Source organism: Grus americana, chromosome 3, assembly GCF_028858705.1.
Source record: "Grus americana isolate bGruAme1 chromosome 3, bGruAme1.mat, whole genome shotgun sequence".
Taxonomy (NCBI): Eukaryota; Metazoa; Chordata; class Aves; order Gruiformes; family Gruidae; genus Grus; species Grus americana.
The window spans coordinates 45,145,405-45,166,074 of NC_072854.1; positions in this window are offsets into that span (position 1 = coordinate 45,145,405).

A 20,670-nucleotide genomic window follows, 5' to 3' on the forward strand; every position below is an offset into this window, starting at 1 on the left:
CCTACCCAACAAGCATGTTCTGATCTTTTCTAACCTGCTTCTAGGCTAAAAAAAGACCAGACATTCTTCCTGCTTCTGAAATTCCTGCCCCATTTTCATACTTGGCAGAGGTGAGGTAGGATGAATTCTGCAACTACTGGACAAACCACAAATACTTTTTCTCCTGTAAAGCAAAGGCAGGGGATCCAGTGGTTTCCATTGAATAGCCAGCAGCAGTACCGTGTGCTCTCCAACAAGCTTCCTTGTTTCCCTGTCCAAAGAATGGAAAACAATTGCTGCATGGGAGGGTTGGCTTTTTAATGCCAAGTGCTATACGTACGCCAATATCCAGATAGTCTGAAAATTAGTATTAACCTCTTGGGCAGTTTTAGAGATTTTTTTCCCCTTTCCAGTTTGCGTGTTAAATATTTTCACAATCCTGTTAACAAATCTCCTAGAAAACTAAAAGTGATGTACACCCAGATTAAAGCTAGCAATGAAAAGTGGCACTCATCCATTGACATGATCCAAAGACGCAATCACACATAATCACACTTTTAATGTATAATAAAACAATACTTCACACATTTATGGAGTAGAATAAAACCAATAGAATACTGGTGCCTTTTAGTTTGGTTTAGTTTTCTTGAGAAATGATGAGTTAATAAGAGCTCTCCTCACAGAAAGCATGCAGGTCTGAATTAGAAGTATGAAAGCGAATTTATGAAATAACCTTGGCAGTAAATAATAGCACACCTCAAACCGGGATTCATCACACACCTGTGTGGTAGGGAATGGAAGTCAGCTTCATCACATTTAGAGTATCAATCACTCCCAGGATGCAAATTCCATGAGATACAGAAAGATTACTTTACATAACCTGCAGAAAGTAGTTGAATCAATGTAATAAAAGCTTCAGCACAGCATTGTACAGCCTGCGAGTGTCCTTAAGAACACACTTTTTTCATCATTTTACATATGACCTGAAGTATGGTAAGTAGACAGATGCACTAGCTCGTAGCTGTGGACATACTAGGCTTTATTCAAAGATTTACTCAAAGGTATCAGTCATGAGTGTTGACTCTTTTGGTCAGAAGAAGTCTTTCCTTCCTACAAATTAGCAGTAAAAAATCCCATGACCTCCACTAAGGGTGGGTCCTCCACTTTTCATGTATTTTTAGTGCTCCGCTTCTTTCTGACAACCTCTGGCATTCCTGAGCAGTGCCCAAAGGAGGCTCAGCCAGCAGGACATCCAGCCCCGTACGTGCGTGTCTACCGTCCTGGCTGGGACCGCTGCTATGGAAGCAGCCTCCAGGGACAGAGATGACTTCATGAGCTCTGCCTCTCCATAGGCCTGTCCCTGTCTGTTCCTGCATAGGCACCCAAAGGAAACATCTGCATTTCCAACCAGCCCAGCATCTGGCAGCTAAGCTCTTCTGAAAAATCCAACCCCTGGGTGAGGTGTATATATGTATGTATAAGTCAAATTCTTTTAAAACATCCATCCCAAGAGGTTGGCCAAACCCTTCCGAACCACTGTCCTCGGTGGCCGTGGTGGGTGCTGGGGCAGGGGGAGCCAGCACAGCACGGTCAGCACGGACACCCTCCGCTCCACTGGGGTCTGCGTGGCAGGCAGGGAGGTGACCGGGCGCTGTGCTGTGGAAGGCAAACGCTGCAGCCAGAAGGAGATGGACTGTCTGGGGTTTTTTTCCTTCACTACATAATATAATATTTAGGTTCCACTTACTGTATGTACAGTCTCCTATTTACTCTGTTATTTGGTAAAACTGTGTATCACGGTAAACCCCTGTATCATGTATATTGCAAGTGATTTCTGACACCAGGATACCTCAGGAAAAAAAAAAAAAAGATGCATATAAAATGTGTAGGGAAAAAATGAAGATCTCTTTCATTCTCATGTATTTTACTGTCATCAAAGAAGTATAAACACATATACATAAAAACATAAATCTTAAAGCTCATTTTATATGCTTTTTATATATTAAACAGAACTGTTTACCTTCAGTTTCTTATTTTATTCCTTTTGAAAAGAGATTAATGTAAAAAAGTTTTAAAATGAGGCATTTCACTGCCACTTCTTTTCTATTGCACTATTTATTACTGCTTTGAGACTGCAGAAAAGAAAAAGGTTGCAAATGTCACTTTATTCCATAAGTCTTTGGGTCAAACTCAGCTGCCTACCTTGCTGATCAGATTTCCTTTTTTTAATTTTGGCAAGGGTTAGATATAACCCATCTTCATATTAGATTTTGGAATATAATCCTTGTTATCTAAGCCTGTCTACACCTGTCAGCATACAGCTTTTGATTTTTCTTTTCTTGTCATTTCTTTCTTTCTTTTTCTTTCTTTCTTTTTTCTTTTTTTTTTTTTTTTTAGATTCACACATACCATCCCCACCCTAACTGGTGTATAAAACATCAGGGTAAAAGATAATAAACTTGTTTTGCCTGCATAAGCATTTTAAAGTGAACTGTTTTTTATTTTACGGGGGTATCTTTTTACTAAAAGAAAAAAAACCATTGGAAACAGTTAAAATGTTATGTTTAACACTGACTTACTATTTAGCTTTTTATAGCTTCAAATCCTAAACATCACGCTGAAGAATTACTGGAGAGGAACAAGAGCTCTTCCAGCGCGAGAGCAATCAGGTTCAGGCAGCGGTTCTGCAAAGCCTGCGAGGGAGCACGGGGCCGGAGAGCTGGGGGGATCTGGGTCCTGCAGTCACACCCAGAGCTAATTGAAGTCACCGCCAGCCTCGGTATAACACAACTGGAAGTCTCGATTCAGACAAAAAACCCCTTACAGATGTGCTTAATTCAGGGCACATCAGATCACCGGCGTCATCCACCTGGTGGAAATTAGGCAGATATCTAAAGCTTGAGAGGAGCGGAGCGTTCGTTGCTATTACGTTTCCATTGGGGCGGGGGGCCGGGGGAGGACGTGGGGGCTGCATTCCAGAGCACAACGGCAACATTCATAACAGCCTTCATTCCTCCACAATAATTCTTCTTCCTATGTTATACAGAACAGTCATTTAATATTTGTTTCTAGGTAATTAATTTTGGAAATGCTCTTCATTAAAATTGAACAGATCGCCATGTGTTCTGCATGTACTGCAGGAACCTGGGTAACCTGGGGCTTGTGCTGTGCAAAGATGGAGATAGAGGAGCTATAGGTAGGATGGAGAGAATGCAGATTTATAAGATTATTTTTAAAATGTGAATGAACTGACAAACCTAATTTTCCTCGGTGCAGCAATGGCTCGTCTCTACTTAAGAATTAGTAGATGCAGAACACTCTGTTGAATATTCAGCGTGCAACCAAGACTTCTGCCTTTGCTGTGCCCTCACTGAAAATTATGAAGCATATAAGGCCAGAAAAATAATAAACTTCTGTTCCCAGGAGTTACTCTCACTCTACCCACCTCAAATTGTCATTTTGGAGCTTGATTGAAAAGCGATTGAGAAGGAGGAGGAAAACGGCAGTCAAACCAGGGCCCTGGCTACAAGACTGCTGCAGCTGCTCTGTGCCCATTCGCACGGACAAATTGGGCCATCAGAAACTTCTCCAGCCTATTCCAGCAGCCTCATGTCTCAAAGGGCCAGGAAGGTCAAGGTGAGCAGCAGCCATCATGACAGGGAACAATATGACATTAACTGGTGTCTGTGGCTCATCTACACTGAGAAGTTTTGGGGCACCCGGTGAGGGTAACTCAACGTTGCATTGACAATGCTGTTCTCTATTCTCTCCAATAAAATCAAAAGGCGATGGTTTCTTTCACCTCCAATCAGAAAACTGAGTGTAATGAGCTTGTGCTCCAGGAAATAACAGGTCAGATTTCCTACCCTGGTGAGGGCTAATTTTCAATGATGGAGTGTTCCACCCACATTATGAGGGAGGCTTTGGGATTAAAATAATGCACACACAATGCATGGTAATTATGTATCATTGCCATATGCAATTAAAACCTTTTAAAAAGCATTTGGTCATTTGATCAAACTCTTCACAAAGGATCACTCAACTTTGGATGTCCAGTCTTAGTCAACTGGGGCCAGATACATGATCACACAAGCACATTTTAATTTATATACACAAGAGAAGAAACTTAATTCTGGCATGCTGTAACTTTTGAAGGCTCAGTTATTCAACCTTCATACCCCTCAGACAGATGGAATTCAGGAGGAGGAGAACTTTATTACTTGTTTTAAAATAAATGTATCACTGGGTAGGAGAATTCAGTCCTCCACTCACAATTAGCTCTGTGGCACCATTCCTTGCTTGAAATAATGGCAGTAACAGGTTGCTATCTTTTAAATGGTGCTCACCAGAGGTGTATAGGAGCATGTCCAAGGGTAGCATGTCCACTGCTACTTGCAAGTCAGAAAACAAATGCTGAGAGGTGGCACTCTTGGATCCTGCCTGGGTCCCTTAGGGAGCTACAAGACCTTTGGCCTCTCTCCCTCCATCCCCTTTCAGCCTCATATTTTGTCTTACTTCAGGCCCTGATGCTTCCCTCATCCTCTTAATCTCACCCCATTCCTGCTCTGCTTTCTCCTCTTTTCCTTTGTCTGAACCCCCATCCTCCCTCCATCTATCTGCACTTCTGGTCATTTCCCTCTCTCCGTACTCCAGTCTCATAAGATGAAACACGTAAGATCACAGGAAAGTGCCCCTTACTGGCAGTTCCCCAACCCAGAAACACAGAAATATAAAGTCACCGCAAAGAGAGGTTGCAGGGAAATCCTCCCCCAACCCACTCACGTGGGGTCCCTTTCTCCATCCACGATCTGGTCATGACCAGGGGAGGGGAGAGGCTGAAGCACGTTAAATGCATTTGGAGCCTGCAAGGGCTGTATCTGGCCCAGGCTAAACAAGCAGCTGTAAACCGACATTTTCAGAAATATCAGAGTTTTGTTAAAGGCACTTCCCTGCCCTACAAAATTCTGAGTTTCTGTACCAAAGCATATTGTACTAGATCTTCCAAATGAAATAACTGTGATTTTTTTTTTAGGATGTTCAAATATATAATTTTCCCTTAATTTCATTCACTGAAATGATTGAACCACAAAACTGACTGCTTCCAGGATAGTTTGTCTTGAGTCAGAGACTAGCTGGGAAAAAAGTTCTTTCTTTGTTATAAGTTTGGCAAAGCTATAAACAATACTGCCAGTCCTGAGCATTAAGAAACTACAAATCAGGCCATGCACAAAAAGCCCCATAGATTGGCTGTAAAACCATGATTTTTTCAAATAGCAGTAAAAGCAGGCACCTGCAGTTGAGGTGGTTTGGCTTTCTCATTGCATTTGCAAGGCTTCCATTGCAAACTTTGCAACTTTGCAAACTCGAGAAGCATTTTGTTTGAAATGAAAAATGGGCTGCTTATATTTTCACTTGTCTCCTGGATCTTGATCCGGATGAAAACATCAAGCATTGAAACACTCAAATCAAGACAGATGGCAAAACTATACAAGCAAGAGGAAGCAGATTCTTATGATGAAAAGCATCAAGGAACGTATCTATAGGTGATAGCACCAGTGTGTCTATCATGCTCCTCGTATCTCACAATAAAATTCCAGCCAATGAATCTCGACTCCGTGGTTAGTTATGTGCTCCTTTCCACCGCTTCGGGTAAGATTTCGTGGCATGACAAAGCACGTGATTTGGGGGTAGCAGTACTCAGTATAGCAAGAATAAAGTTCTGCTTCTTGCCCTGATCTTCTTCCTCCCTTGGAGTGCGTCTATTTTCTTGCCTAAAAGTACGATAAAAAAGTTGCAATGTTTCTAAACCAGCAGCCTCCATAACCAGTCCCAGCGAGGTCTGCAGGGGTGCGCATAGACATGGGGATCAAGGCTGAGCCAGCAGCTTACAGGAGCAACCCCTGAGAGGAGTCACACCTTTTTGGGGGCAGGCTCCACAGAGATGCATACAGCAGCAAGCACACCTATGTGCAGCCCCGAGCACACCAGGGGTTTGCTGGCGGCTTCAGGCTGCAGCGGGGACAAGAAGCACACTCCAGTCTACCATGTTAGCAAGAAAGGGCACCGGACAAGCTGCTTCCAGCGGTGCTGCACCTGGCTGCCCGGGGGAGTGGAGTGAAACTCCCCGGAAGAGGGACCACAAACGGGGTGTCTCCTGGGTACACACCTCTCCAGTCCCACCCTCCTGCTCTCCAGGGCCCTCACACTAGCTGCGATGGGCACTTTTGCCTCTGCTGACTCTTTTCCCAGAAAGTGAACCTATGCATAACGTAATATGTGCTGACTTGATATCCAGAGGATTTGTTAAGAGAAAAAAGAGACATGAAAAAGATAATTAGACAGACAATTGTTCCTGTACTCCTATATCCTGCAGCTTCCAGAAGAGTTTCCTCAATATGCACCTAATTCCATCCCAGCCCCCTTTCTAAATGGCATACCAACTTTGGCAACTGCAATGCAAGGATGCTCCTGATGCATCCAAAACTTCCCGGGGCATATATTGCATGGAACTGATATCACTGCCAGCAAGATAAGGGCCAGTGGTCCGATAATAGTAAACTGAGCTATATGGGCATAGAAATGGAAAGAGAGATGCAAAACGTACAGGGCAAGAATCCCAAATCTTCTTTTTTTTAGAAAGAGGAACATTTCAAAGCGAGTATCAGGCACCTGTTGTTACGTGCTAAGGGGAAATCTTTCCACCAGATCCACAGGGCAGGTCTGAGATAAGCAGCTGGAATGATAAGTTATCTCTGCTGCGATTCAGGAAATATAGATGCTTCAGATGCTAATGGTGTGTCAGCAGGGAAAGAGACACACAGCGGACTCGGGTTAAGTAAGCCTAGGAAGGTGTTTATTCATGTATAACATTTGCAGAGAAGGTGACTCTCTACCTTGCTCCTGGCTGCCCAGAGGAACTGCTTATAACCAAAAATATGCTCAGAGAAGTCAAGCGGAAAGGTCAGGCGGGGCAGGGTGCGAATCCTGGCCGTGACAGCCCTTCCGTCAGCGCTGGTGCTCCCCGCCGCCGCACGCGTCCCGGGAAGGACGGCAGCCTGTCCGCCTGCCCCTGCCCACCACCGCGCCTCGGCGTAACCCAGCCGGGCTCCTGCACTGGCGCCGGCGGAGGGGGCCACTGATAGCTTTCAGAGAGCATAACGTGCTGCTGCTGGGAAGAATTAGAGGTCACTTGTGCATCCTTTTGCACTGGGATCGACTGTAGCTGAACCATTCCCGGCAGACATTTGTCCAATCTATTTTCAAAATCCTCCCACTGCCACTCTAGGCAATCTATTCTTGTGCTTTCCAACTGAAAGTTAGAAAGCTGTTCTTAATGTCTAATCTAAATCATAAGTCAACTTTAAAAATGACAAGTATGGTTAAAAATTTCAAGATTTTCCTAATAATAAATGTGGTTTTTTATTTCTCTGTTGGTTGCTGCACATTCAGGATACCTTCAAATTACTTTTTAAAGTATCCCTCTAGAATCATGATGTATAGAAACCATATTTTTTATTTTTCACAAGAGCTGAGATTGTCATTTAATTACATAAATCCAGGAGTAGGAGATTTAAGGAGAAAAAAAATTGTGATAAAGTCCTGTGAGAGATGCCAACACTTAATTTAGCTGTAAAAGGCTTTTTTTTTTAATCCATATGCCTCACAGACCCATTGCCCAAAAATGTTCTGAAGTGACAGCAATGTCAAGCAGAAGAGACGTCTCACCCATAACTAATAGAGAAAAATATCTCAGGTGTGGGAGACATATTCCTATGTATATGCATACGTATTTCTTCATTTACCTCTCATCAAAATCCACTTTAACTATCCCAATCATGTGAACATTGCCTTTCGGTAGACATTTCGCAAGGTCCCATTCAAATAAGTTAACAGCAAGAGAGGTAGTTTCCTCCTGCCTAACCAAAGATGAACCCACAGAATAGTGCCACTTTGCTCTGGTGCTTGAATTCAGAAATATTCAAAAATAACTGGACACACTTTCTGCTTCAAGGTTTTCCAAAGAGCAGCCTATGGTTACTTACCAACCCCGACACAAATGCAGAAACACAATGAAAACACAAATAGGAGCTCTGATCTTTTACGTCAACAGAACCAGATATGAAGGAAAACTACACTGCCTCAACTTTCTAGATGCACATGGCTGGGCACTGAATTGTCCCTGGAGACGACCACACTCAAAATTTACATCCTGAAAGCTTGTTGTTTATCACTGGAAATGCCTAGCTTTTTAACTAGGGTGTCACATTAATTTTGCTTAACTTTAGCATCCACAGTGTAGTCAGCTATATCTGAGTGAGTTACCCTAGGCGCTGCATTTCATCCCAGAGCAGACAAACACAGCAGATGAGCGGTGCCTCCCATTGACTGCATATGGCCCCTGCATTGCAGACAACCAAAGTTAGATGACACAATCCTCACCCTTGCTGCCTGCATCCTCTCCAAAACTACCCAGGGAAGAAAAAAAGAGAAGAGAAGAGAAGAGAAGAGAAGAGAAGAGAAGAGAAGAGAAGAGAAGAGAAGAGAAGAGAAAGGAAGAGAAGAGAAGAGAAGAGAAGAGAAGAGAAGAGAAGAGAAGAGAAGAGAAGAGAAGAGAAGAGAAGAGAAGAGAAGAAGAGAACAGCTCTTGGTAAGAGAAGAACAACTGCCTCTGCTTACCATTTTCTATCAGCAGGTTGAGGCCAGTCAGCCTGCCCCTTCCAAGGTGCCCACTTATCACGATTGTAATTACGATAACCTGGAGTCCAGTTCCAGGCTTAGAATTCCTTCGGAAAGCAGGGTATCTAAAAATTAGGCATTGAAACACTGAGCTGCACCTCCCTCATGGGTATCTGGCCTAAACTGCATTTCTAGTCTCTTTTCTGCACCTTCAGCAAACACGAGGGAGGGAAGAGGGCTTGTGGCTATCCTAAGCAATTACAGTAGTAATTTTACCACACCTAACATCTGGCATGCAGTTACCATCTTTGCATGTCTCTGAATAAATAAATAAATATATATATATATATATATGTAGCATGTGCTATGTATTTCAGCCATTCTTTATGGGCATAAGAGCAAGTTACACTAAAATGAAAAAGCCCTACCTATGGTCTTGTCTTTTGCAGTCTAACCTAAGACAATAAACATGGTCCAATGCAAGGTCCAGGAGAGTTACATTTCCAGAAAAGAGGAACAATCATTTCTATTCATTACGATCTGAAGGTATGTAGTTTCCAAATGGCCCCAATTTCTACCCTCAGCATGTCTGCAGGACATACAGCATCACGCTCAAAGAGCTCAGCTATGTCTGGAAGAGCTCGTTCTGCCACGGTACTTACTCCACCCAGTCCATCTCAATCTGCTCTCCACTCCTTGGACTTTTCTCTTTGCTCCACTGTAGATGAAAATTCTGCCTGTGCCTGCTTTCATACCATGTCCCAATCTTCCCTGCATGGCCCAAGAAGTCCGAGACTCTTATACCACCCAGCCGTAGGCACTCCAGCTCTCCACATAGCTTCTTGCTTACTGGGAGTGCCCTCAGTAAGCTTTCCTTTTGTCTTTCGGACAACAGGATCCTCCTCCCAATCCTCAGACCCAGATTCCTTCTTCACCCAGCTCTAATTCCTTCACCAAACCATTCCTACCCCACTTTTCTCATTTTCAGCTCTCACTCCTAATCTGAAGGCCAAGTCATAGTTTCTCTCCCCCTTCCAACCTCCAGAAGCGAACCCGAATCTATGTCTCCATCTTCTCTTCTCCTTGCTTTTTCACCCCGTTCCTTCCCCTCCGCTTCGGTGCCAGGGAGCTTTGCTGTCTGGCCTCTGTGCCTGGCAATAACGAGTCTCTCAGGAAGCAGCGCAGAGCAGCCGGAAGGGGAAGATGCAGCTTGTGCATCTCCGTTTGCATTGCACTCAGTTGAAGAGGGTGCACGCATGCTTTCAGAAGAGTGAGTGAATGAAGGTTTTTAAGGGAAGAGAAAATATTCAAAGATGCCTGCTGCTGCTTTGCTGCATACATACAATGAGTTTGGTTGGAGGTTTTTTTCCAAACACTTTTTAACGTGACAAAATTGGCATAAGTTTTTCTTGCAGCCTGGAACTTCAGCGCCGTGATCTTCTCATTCAAGCTCTGGGTGACAACAGAAAAATTTGGCCTTGTTGATACAATCTAGCAACATTATAACCACAACTTTTGAACTGAAAGTTACCAGGCAGCTACAGCAAGAGGCACCTCTCCCATTCCCACCTCTAATGATAGGCATGCGTTCAGATAGGGGGCAAAGGAGAGAGTGAGGTCTTCACCACCTAGCCTTAAAACCAAAGCATGCAGATTTTTAGATGTATTTATTTTTCAGCAGCAGTGAATAAGAACCTCTTTCAAAATAATGTATGAACACTGGATGTTGACCAGATTTTATTGGATATTTACTGGATACGCATGTTGGTTTAGTGTAAAAGATGGCTATAAGAAAAAAGAAAGGCAACAATGATGGAGGAGCACAAGAAGCCCCATAAGAAACATTTGAGGGCTGGTAGAAGACACTAAAGCCACGAAATTCACAGATTCACAGAATGGTAGGGGTTGGAAGGGACCTCTGGAGATCATCTAGTCCAACCCTAGAATTGCCCTTGAGTCGTTCAGCCTAACTGTGATGGACCGGACCAAGAGGTTTGAACCAGCAATGCCAAAACTCTGGAGCAAAGAACTAACCTGGAGACCCTTTTGGCTGCATAAAGACCTTCTCTTTCGAGAGGAGAGCGAGTTGTCGTGAAGCCGTGGCAGGGAAAGCAGACTGACACAGGGTCCCCCAGGACTATCGGTGCCAAATGCAAAAGCTACTGTCAGCTCAGAAAATGCTTTACTGACACGCTGAAGATAAAAATCATGTATTGCCAACCACCCTCACCACACATCCCAAAACGTGCCATATGGCCAAAAGTACTACAACTGATTTTGCCGTTCCTCGGGTTCTGGTGTGAATTGACAATAAATCTAACATATAAATTACATCATCTTTTAACTTTTTGTGATGTATAACATCAGACAGCTTTGTCTGGGACAATCCATCATGAACTAGTCTTGTTGACATTTTGGATTCTCTCTTCTGACCTTGTCCTTTGAGCACAGGCATAATTGTGCTTATGATAATTTTATTCCCAGTTAGGCAGCAATTTTGCACACCTTTGAGTTACAGAATAACTAAGAAGCCAGTTCTCTGAACAACTGCTGAAACGAGGCACCTTGAACCAATTTATGCTGAAGCGCAGTCCGGTGGTGTAGCAGTAAATAAAAGCACGTAAACTCACCTCTCTCAGTGTGCATAAGTAGGTTAACTCTCTTTAGTTGTGTTTACTGTTGACTTTACCACAGGTGCAATCTCAGCTGGGGGCTCCCTACTGAGGAAACACCAGCCATATGTTTGCGCAGCAGACAACGGGGCGGGGGGGGGGGAGTTGTACAACCCAGTCATGATATGAAGGGTCTAGCAGGCAAAGGGGAGGGATCCAGGCTCATTTCTGCCACCCAGCTCACGTGCAGAGAGCTTCCCATTTCAGCCAGCGAGCTCTAGGTTCAGGAATCATCACTAATTTGTCCATACTTACACACCATCATGGGATTTTAGGGACTGTTTTAGATATGTAACACTTTAGCAATTATCTAGGGTGATGGGCAAATCTTTTTTCTTGAAGAATCGATTGTTCGGTGTCACTTTAGTGGGAATATACAATTATCATGGTACATGAATTATTTGAGCTGTTCCCTAGGAAGACTGATTGCCTTTCGCGGGCTGTGTGTGGGAGCAGCAGAGAAATCCCTGCTGTTCTAACTGGAGTCAGCACCCCCAGACAGTCAAGCATAGCTTGTAGAAGGGTGACCATCATTTCACCTGTAGCAGAGCTCGAGCCAAGGTCTCTGCCCACCCTGCTCTCGAAAGAAGAGAGTGATTTATCTTGTTTCAAACCACCGCATTTACGCGAATGTGAGAAAATATGATGGACGGCAAATATTTAAAATTAAACTTTGAGCTATCACTCACCACAGCAAAGAGAAAAGGACATCCCACCACATCACGTCTGCCTTTTCAGGGAAGGAACAGGTATGTCAACTGTAGCCTCCTTTCAACATAAAATTACTACACCGATTATTAGATTATCATAACAAATAGGCTATTACACTCCCAATGTGATAACTGGGTAACTAGATGAGGATGAGTGCAGGCGTGTTTTAGTTGAAGACCAGAACTTCACAACATCACTCACTTCTGCCCTCTTCAACACATTCTTCAGCCTCTTTCAATTCTGCCACTAAAGCCAGTGGGAGGAGATGGAGGGAGAGACACTGATTTGACCACTGGAAAAAGTAACCTCCTACAAAAACAGTTGTTATAAAGCTGAAAGGAGTGGCAAACAGTGGGAGGTCCACAGGCTGCTATGGTTTTTTGCTGCTTGCCACAATATTCTTCTGTGTTGTTTCTGGATCTGCTTCCTTTACATATGTTTTTCAACTGTTTCTGGCTGGAGCTTGTTGTTACTGGAGTGTGGATACGCTGCTGGAGATGTTATCCAAGTCCACAGGCTTCTTGTGTGCTGCTAACTTCCACTGCCCTTAGCGCTCTTGCCCCCGTCAACCAGACTTTATTTGCCATCAGATCAAAACCAAAAGGTATTGGTTATTCACAATAAAAGGTATTTGTTATTTATCAGAAAGACTAGCTCCCTGGGGAATAGTGACTTGTTTTTAGCATTGGTCTAGCTGCATGGCCTAGGCTTCATACCTGAAGGCGAGGTGCTTCTGGAGCTCAGGGAGGCAGCCCAAGAACAAGGCAATTTTCTCTTATCTCCTTCATAGCCTCCTCACTCACTCCGTTTCTGGAAGCTGTTACTTAACAGCATTAAACGTAATTGGTTATCAATCCAGTCCAGAAAGTGAGTGAAAGACACTAATAGACAAGACATAGATGTTTTAGACAAATGCTGAAGCTCATGCAGGAGCAGTAACATCGCAATAACAGAAACTGAGTTTCAATTGAGTTGGAAAAGCAATTATCTGGCACTATGGAATGAAGTGAGAACAAGGTAAAATTCTATGATGTTATGATTCCTCTTTTTCACAGCATTCTCGAGGCAGGGAGGGGGTTACCGTGACCTTTGCATGTAACCGTGAGACCACCAAAGGCCACCCCAGCTCTGCTGCACTCCTCCTGTCCCCAAACGACCTCTGGCTAGTAACGTTTGGTTTAGCCCTGGCTTCCTCGGACTTTTCTTGGGGAGCTTTTCTGGAGGCACGGCACAAACGCAGACCCGAGGAAGGACCGGCAAGGAGTCCCAAGCATCCCCCCACCAGGCCAGGGATGCTGTTGGGAGTACGGGGACTCCGGGGGCCGCCTCAAACGGGGCCGTCCCCCCCTCCTCCGCCCCATTTGAGGCGGCCCCAGCGGCGGGCAGCCCCCGGCATCCTCCACCCCGCGGGTGCGCACCCACGCATCCCACTCCCACGCTCCCGTCTCTCCTTCTCTTTTTTTTTTTTTTTTTTAATTTCTTTTTCCCTTGCAGAAGTCGAGGTTAAAACCCTGAAACCCGAAGCCCTGAAACCGAGCTGCTTGGCCCCGCCGGTGGCACGGCCCTCGCCACTCACACCCGTGTCCGCTCCGTGGCCCGGGCGCCGTCGGGATGGAGGCGGGGGGAAGCGCAAGCAGCAGGCGGCTGCCTGGTGTGACCGTGCCCCGTGGGTTATGCGTGGGTGACCGCGGAGCTGGAGGAGTGAAGGAGCAGGGGAAAGGGGGTTTCTCAGCGATTTCCTCACGGGTAGGAAAAGGCAGAAACCCGCGTGTCTGCATGGGGGAGGGAGGGGAAACAGCTGAGGTTTTATTCTTGAGAGAAGCAATTAAAGACAAATTAGTTTCACTCATGCGGAGGGAAGATAGCCCTTTCTCTCTGTCCCTACCCCTCCGGGCCGGCCGGCAGGGGCATCCCGTGGGCCAGCGTGGGTGCCCGGGCCCCGCCTCAGAGCAGCCCCGGGCGGCGGGCGAGGCGCTGCCGCGTCCCCCTCCGCACCCGCGCACCCTCCGCGCTCTCCCGCCCCGACTGGTCTCACCGCCACGTCCGGGGCGCTGGGTGAGAGAAATTCAAATTAAAGGAGAGGTTGACCTGGAGCTGCTCCATGGCCCCGCTCCCACCCCACGGTGAGCCCCCCGGGAGGCCGGGAGGAGCGGGACGGGAGCGGGAGCGCTCCGTGCGGCCGGCGGACGCCGGCGACCGAACAAGCCTGGTCTTCCCGGTCTGCATTTTAATCCTGAAATCTGGAAATGGAAATTGTTTGATGTATGAGGAGACGTTATCTAATTAGGGCGTAAGAAATTTAATCTTTCCAGCAGGCAGGTCATATAATTAATGTTAATTTAACGCTCAAATTCTCAGTCATTAATTTTTATTCTCTTAAATGTAGTTTGGCAGGGCCCCCTGATCCATGGCAATGGATTTTACTGGATGTAAGAGCACACTTGGTCTTTGGAGTGAATTACTGCAGCCCTTCCTATCCCAATAACAAGATCACATCATGTATGCATTATTAAGCCATGTAATTGAATGGTCCATAGTTTGCATATCAGACTATTAAAATAATGTGTTTTGCTTTTCTTCCAACACGTAATGTTAAAGCCTTTGCGAATATTTGGTGATTCTGATAATTATCACCAAATTACTACAAATGTTCTCTTCATTAACGTGATTTCTTTCAAGCATTTTTAAAAAATGTGAATAATGCATTAAGTGGTGGCTTGTAAAGTGTTTTTTTAAATAAAACTTGTCAACTACAATTCGAAAATGAGACCAAAAAAAAAAAAGAGAGAGAGAGAAAATTAACAGTTGCACGGGAAGAGAACAATTCTCCTATCAGATTGGAAAAGACGACTTGCCTTTTTTCCCTATTTCGGATAAGTGACTGTACACCTTTAAAGTTTCACTTCATCGGGAGCAAAAGTGCATGCAATCTAAAGAACTGTCGATTGCAGATGATACAGAACAGATGGAGGAACAAAGTTGGAGCTTTTCCCTTTACAGGGAATAGATGGGGACATAGGCAGACAGACAGAGAGATTGATTTGAAAAGATACTGACCTCTCTCCTTCAGCTGCAATTTAACTCGTCCTGGGAAAAAAGAGAAAAAAAAAGGAAAAAAAAAAAGTGAAATCTGCCTCCTCCCCTGCCTGCCTTTCTCCCTGCCTCCTGCCTCCCCCCGCCCCAAGTTCGCACTGTCATCTGAACAAACTGCTGCGCCGATCTCAGAAGGTGAATAATTCTCAATTAACTAAATAACTAACTTTCTTCTTGTCATCTTGAGTCACTCACTTAACTAAATCTTAAGCCTTCGAGACCCTTCATTATTGCCTTCCCCCGCCACACTATTTTCAAAGTTCAATAGCAAGGCAACAAAAAACACTGCTGCAAAATAAGAGTCTCTTTTAAAATTAAAGAGCTGTTCATTTGCATCGGAAGAAGTTATTTTTCCCCCTCCTTTAAATTATTTAGGTACCAAAAAAAAAAAAACAAACCCAAAACCAAACCACTACCCCACAAAACCCCACGCAGCTCGTGTCAGGATCAGGATCAGTGTCACGGATGCTCTTCAGGGTGGGAAGCCACTGTGACCAAGTGAGTAGGCGCTGGATCAGGTGTGGTGTTGGGCTGTGTGACTCGGGGCATCCCGCAGCGCTACGTGTTTGCTGCTCCGCAGCCAGAAGCGCCCGGATCCCGCCGGGCCGACCCCGCTGCTCCTCGCTCTCCGCGGGCGGCCGGCGGAGGATGCGCGGCGGCGGGCGCGGTGCGGAGCGGAGCGCACGGCCGCTCCGCGGGGCCGGGGCCGGGGCAGGGGCCGCCGAGGCTCCGAGCCCCTCCGTGCCCCGCCGGGAGCCCGGGACGGCCCGCGGCGCGCTCTTATTTTGGTTGGGAGCGGGCAGCGCTGCCGGCTGGAGCCGGGAGAGCGGAGGGAGGCGAACTGTGCTCCTCTGTTTGGTTTAGGGTTGGGTGTTTTTTTTCTTTCCCTTTCCCTCCTCTCTCTCTCCCCTTCCCTCCTCACTATAGCAACCAACGCCAGCCTGACAAAAATGCACCCTCTGTGGACAATGGCCCAGCCTTCCTGCTCGCCTCTCTCCTCTTCTTCCTCGCCGAGGGAAAGAAAGTTTCCAGCCCCCACACACACACCTTCTCGCCTCTGCCCCCCGGGGCAGGCTCTTGCTCAAATCCCGGCGCGGGGCGTTCGGGCCGCGCTCAGCCCCACCGAGACCGGTTCGACCCCCACGTGGGAGCCCGGGGGAGGGGCGGGAGGGGGGGTAGAAACAAGCCGCCCCCCAGCCGGGGCCCCCGCTTCCCCCAGCCGCCCCGCCAGCGGGAAGGGCGATTCCTGCCCTGCCCGGGTGGGAGGGGATGCTGCCCCCCGTTGCATTGGGCTGCAAGACTTTGGAGAGGGGTTGATGCTGGGGGGGGTCGCCCCCAGCCCCGTGTCCGTGTGCGGGGCGGCCCTTGCGCGGCTGGGGCCGGAGCGGTGCTGGCCGCAGCCCCGGCGGTGCTCAGCCCCCGGCCGGCTCCCGGCTCCCGGGACTCGCCTCTTTGGTGGCGAAAAATTGCATCCCCGGCCTGGAACGGCTTCTGCTTTGCACCGCGGGTGTCGGAGCGGGGCAGTGGCGACCCAGAGAGCCCTCTGAGAAAGCGCTTCGGGAGACGAGCGGGAGTTGTGCCCAGAAGTGCCCCGAAAGCTTGAAGGGGGGAGGGAGGATCACGTCCCCCGGTGAGGCAGGGACACGATTTATCTGAGCTCTTCCCGGGGTGTCTGTTTGTCTCCATCAGACGTGATCACTGAACGAAACAAACAAAAAAGCAACTGTTAAATTTGTCAGAGAAGGATGGGCACTTTTCCCTCTCCCCTTTTTTTTTTTTTTTTTAAAAAAAATCTGTTGCTGTGTTTGGTCCTGCACAATTCTCCGGACAGCGCGGGCTTTGGAAAGTCCCGGCTGAAACCGCTTTCCCGAGCCGGAGAGGCTGGATCGCCTCCCCTCTCCTACCACTTCACCTGCTTTTCACGCCAGAAGAAACGCCCTTCCAGCTCCATCGCCGGGCGGTCATTTCCCAGCCAGGCTTTTGAACACTAAATTGCAAACTCCGCAGCACCAATCGCATCTGGGTCTGTCTCCGAGAATTCAATAAACAAGCTGTATTAACTCCAACCAGAATTTATCTAGTAGACTGATGGAATTTGTCTTTTTTTCTTCTGCTGCTTCTGCTTCTTTTCCCCCCAAGGCCTCATATTCACCACTCAAAATTTAGCAGCCTGCCTTTGATAAATTACTCAAAGTAATCCCTGCAACAGCTAAGTCTGACTGGTTGACGTTGTGTTAGAAGTCTTCATAGCGGTATCTGTCTATAAAATATTCACTTGCGGACTACAAAGGGTGGATCATTTTTAATGACAAGATTCAGAACTGGAGGATGAAGGGAAAAGATTAATATCCGTGAATTCAAATAATTTAATTTCAAATACTGAACTTAGAACATTATATCCGACTAGTTTAAACAGTGATGCAGATAAAATAGCAGAGTCTCAGATGAATGAAGTGGCCGGAAGAATAGAGTTGCGGGGAATGTTGGAAATGAACATTAATACAAACTTTACAGGAACTTTTTTTTTTTCAAATTCTATACCTTTCTATCTTCTGGGATAATCAGTACTCTAGCAAGGCAAAAATGATATGATGTTACACGTATGTGTGTGTATATCTATATATGCAGGGAGAGAGATTTTCTTTCCTCTAGAGATAGGTGGAGAAATCTATTTAGACGACGGATTTTAATTTCAATGGGTAATGTGAGCTTGTGCAATCAAAGTTATCAATTTCTGTCATTTTTGTTTAGATTTCTTAGTTAAATGTGTTTGTTATATCTACCCCGAGGAGAAGCAACTTGAAAGTGTAGCTTTTGAGTCATCTTATAAATACATCCCTGAGGCTGCGGTTCTTGCAGCTTTAAGCAGTTTTCATTAAAGCAGCCAGCTGCCTCTTTGTGTAGATTGGATTTTTTTAAAGCAATCACTTGTGAAGCCCCGGCCTCAGTTTTGTCTCTCCGCAGGCCCTTAAAGTTGAAGTTTCATTCATGTCTTGGGTCTCTCCACCGAATCAGACTCCTTGGAGCAACACTGGAAAGAGCCACACGAAAGTGCAGGCTTGAATACCTCATAGAGAAAGGTTAAAAAGGAAGCAGAGATCAAAACAATCCCATCTCACAAAAGGTGCATTAAATGCGCCCCAGCAATAAGCACAAATCTTCCAAGTTGGCCTTTAAAGGGAGCACCAGGAGCCTCACGTTTATTGCACCCAGCAATTCTCTGAGCAACTCGCCGCGTCTTTGCACTCCTGGCGCATTTCCTCCTAAAACAACATCTAATGGGAAGATAATAGAGACGCAGAAAGGAGGCGCGGGGATTTCCCCCCACCCACCCCCCTTTCCTTTTAGCTGCGTGAGTCTTTCTCAAGGCTTTGAGACCAGAGTTTAAAATAAGCTTTTCACCTCTAAACAGAACAGGCATATGCAATATATATTATCCACCCTGCAAACGCACGCACCCAAACACAGGCAAGAGCGTGTGTTTGAAGAGCGCTCGCTCCCCCCAGCCCCCAGAGCCCGGGAGACTGATGAGCAGTGGCTGGGAGCCGAGGCTCGCTAGGAACGAGCTGTGCTCTTGTTTTGCTGCTGGAAATGCAGCTTTCTCTCCGGCGTGCACGGAGTTGAAAAGCCAAGGGAGCCCAACGTCTCGCAAGCCGGAGCCCGCTGCAGCAGCCCCAGGCGGGCGGCGGGCAAGGGGACCCACGGGCGAGGGGGTGGCCGGGCGTGGGGTGGCCGGAGGACTCCCGGAGCCCGCCAGCGTCCCTTTGCATGCACCTGATGTGTATGCAGCACCTCGCCTCCCAGCCAGGAGAGAGCTCCAGTTAAGTGGCGCTCTATGTATTTTATAGCGAATATTCTCGAGTAGCTGCACTGCAATGAAGGAGATATCAAGGAGGCCTGTCAGTTCAAAGCTTTTGGGGTTGTTTGAAAATCTTCTTCACGTCAAAGTAAGCAGCCCTAGTATTTGAACAGCTGCTTTGAACAGTGAAAAGGGCTGAGCTGAATCAAAACACTGCAGTGTCTGCCCAAGACACCGCATCACCTTCAACCTGCTTTTATACGAGCAGAGAAAAGGAAAGAAAGGCTGGTGAGACCTCTAATCCCGCGGGGTCAGCTCCGCCAGAAAGGGGGCACATGACTGTCTCTTTCACATCCCGAGCGCCTCGGACCCGAGCGGGTCCCCGAGCGGCGGCCGGAGCCCACGGCGGGCAGCGGCGCGGCGGCGGAGCACGGCGGTCGGGCGCTCGCTCCCCGCTCCCCGGCGCTCCCCTCCACGGGGGGCGACGGGAGCGAAGGATGCTTAAGGAGCGGTATTAATGACAGGGCTAACAATGATGGGGAGGACGAGGAGGTGGAGTCTGCGGCGGCTCTGAATGCACCGGCCGCGTTCCTCGCTGCTCCCAGCTGCGACTCCATAGGCGTGCGCTCAGCCGGGGAAGGGGCAGGAGGGACGGGCAAGGGGTTTTGCTGCGGGGCTCGGGTTTTGTCCGCCTCCTAATGCCGTCTTTGCTACTTCGGTAATTGTGTGATTACCGTTAGTTTTTGAGATCTGCCGCTGGGGCGGCAGGGGTAAGAGGCACACAGGATGGTGACCGCTGGCATCACCTGCCAGGCGGCCGGGCAGGACAGAGGGCTGGGGGTGAGTGGGGGGATGGGGGGGAGATGCACGAACGGGGCAGGGCTGGAGGGGTTTTCCCCCCCAAAAAAAGTGATGGCTGGAACTCGCTGACCCCCGCGTCCCGTTTTCTCGTCATGGCTAGCCGCGGGCAGCGCGGCGCTGCCGGCACGCCACAGGGACCGGCTGTCCGTGGGGCGTGCACACACCGTGGGGCCGGGGCACGAGGGACTTCCCTCGGACGGTCACCGGGGTAGGTCCGTGCTGACCGAGCACCTCACACTGGAGGCACCCACGTGAAAATCTAGCCCCGATAATGACGCGTGGCACTTCGTGTCGCGTCCACGCACGAACTTTTGGCAGCGGACCTGGAGGCGGGCTGGCGGGAAAGCCGCCCCCGGCGGGCCCGGGAGCGGGGCGGGAGGGCTGGCCCGGATGCGGGGAGCAGGGCGGCTCTCCCAGGACGGTCCCCGCGATGCTGTGGCGGAAGCCTGCTGCGGACTTGCCCTGTTGTTTTGTTTCAACTCACTGGTCTACACCTAATTGGGAGGAGAGAGACGAGAAAATGAGCATCAAATTATAAAATTCCTGGGTGCCCAGTTGTTCCGACACGGGAAACAAAAGGCAGAGCTTCACTTCAGAGGCACTGACTTCCCTCTCCGCGACACTCGCAGAACAGGCAGTATTGTTCTTCCCTTCGCCTCCACGTCGAAGAAAGGGGGGGGGGGGAGACCCCTTAGGAAGAATCTCCACTCTTTCATGGACAAAGTTTGCTTCCCCCTCTTCTCCCTCCCTCCTCCCCTCCCCACCCCCCGGCAGAAGGAGCTCTTGATACGCCGCTAAACTAACGAAACGAGGTAACTCCTGCTGCGCCCCTTGTCTCAGGGCATTGGATATCCTGTTTATGCTGCTTCTGTGTATATG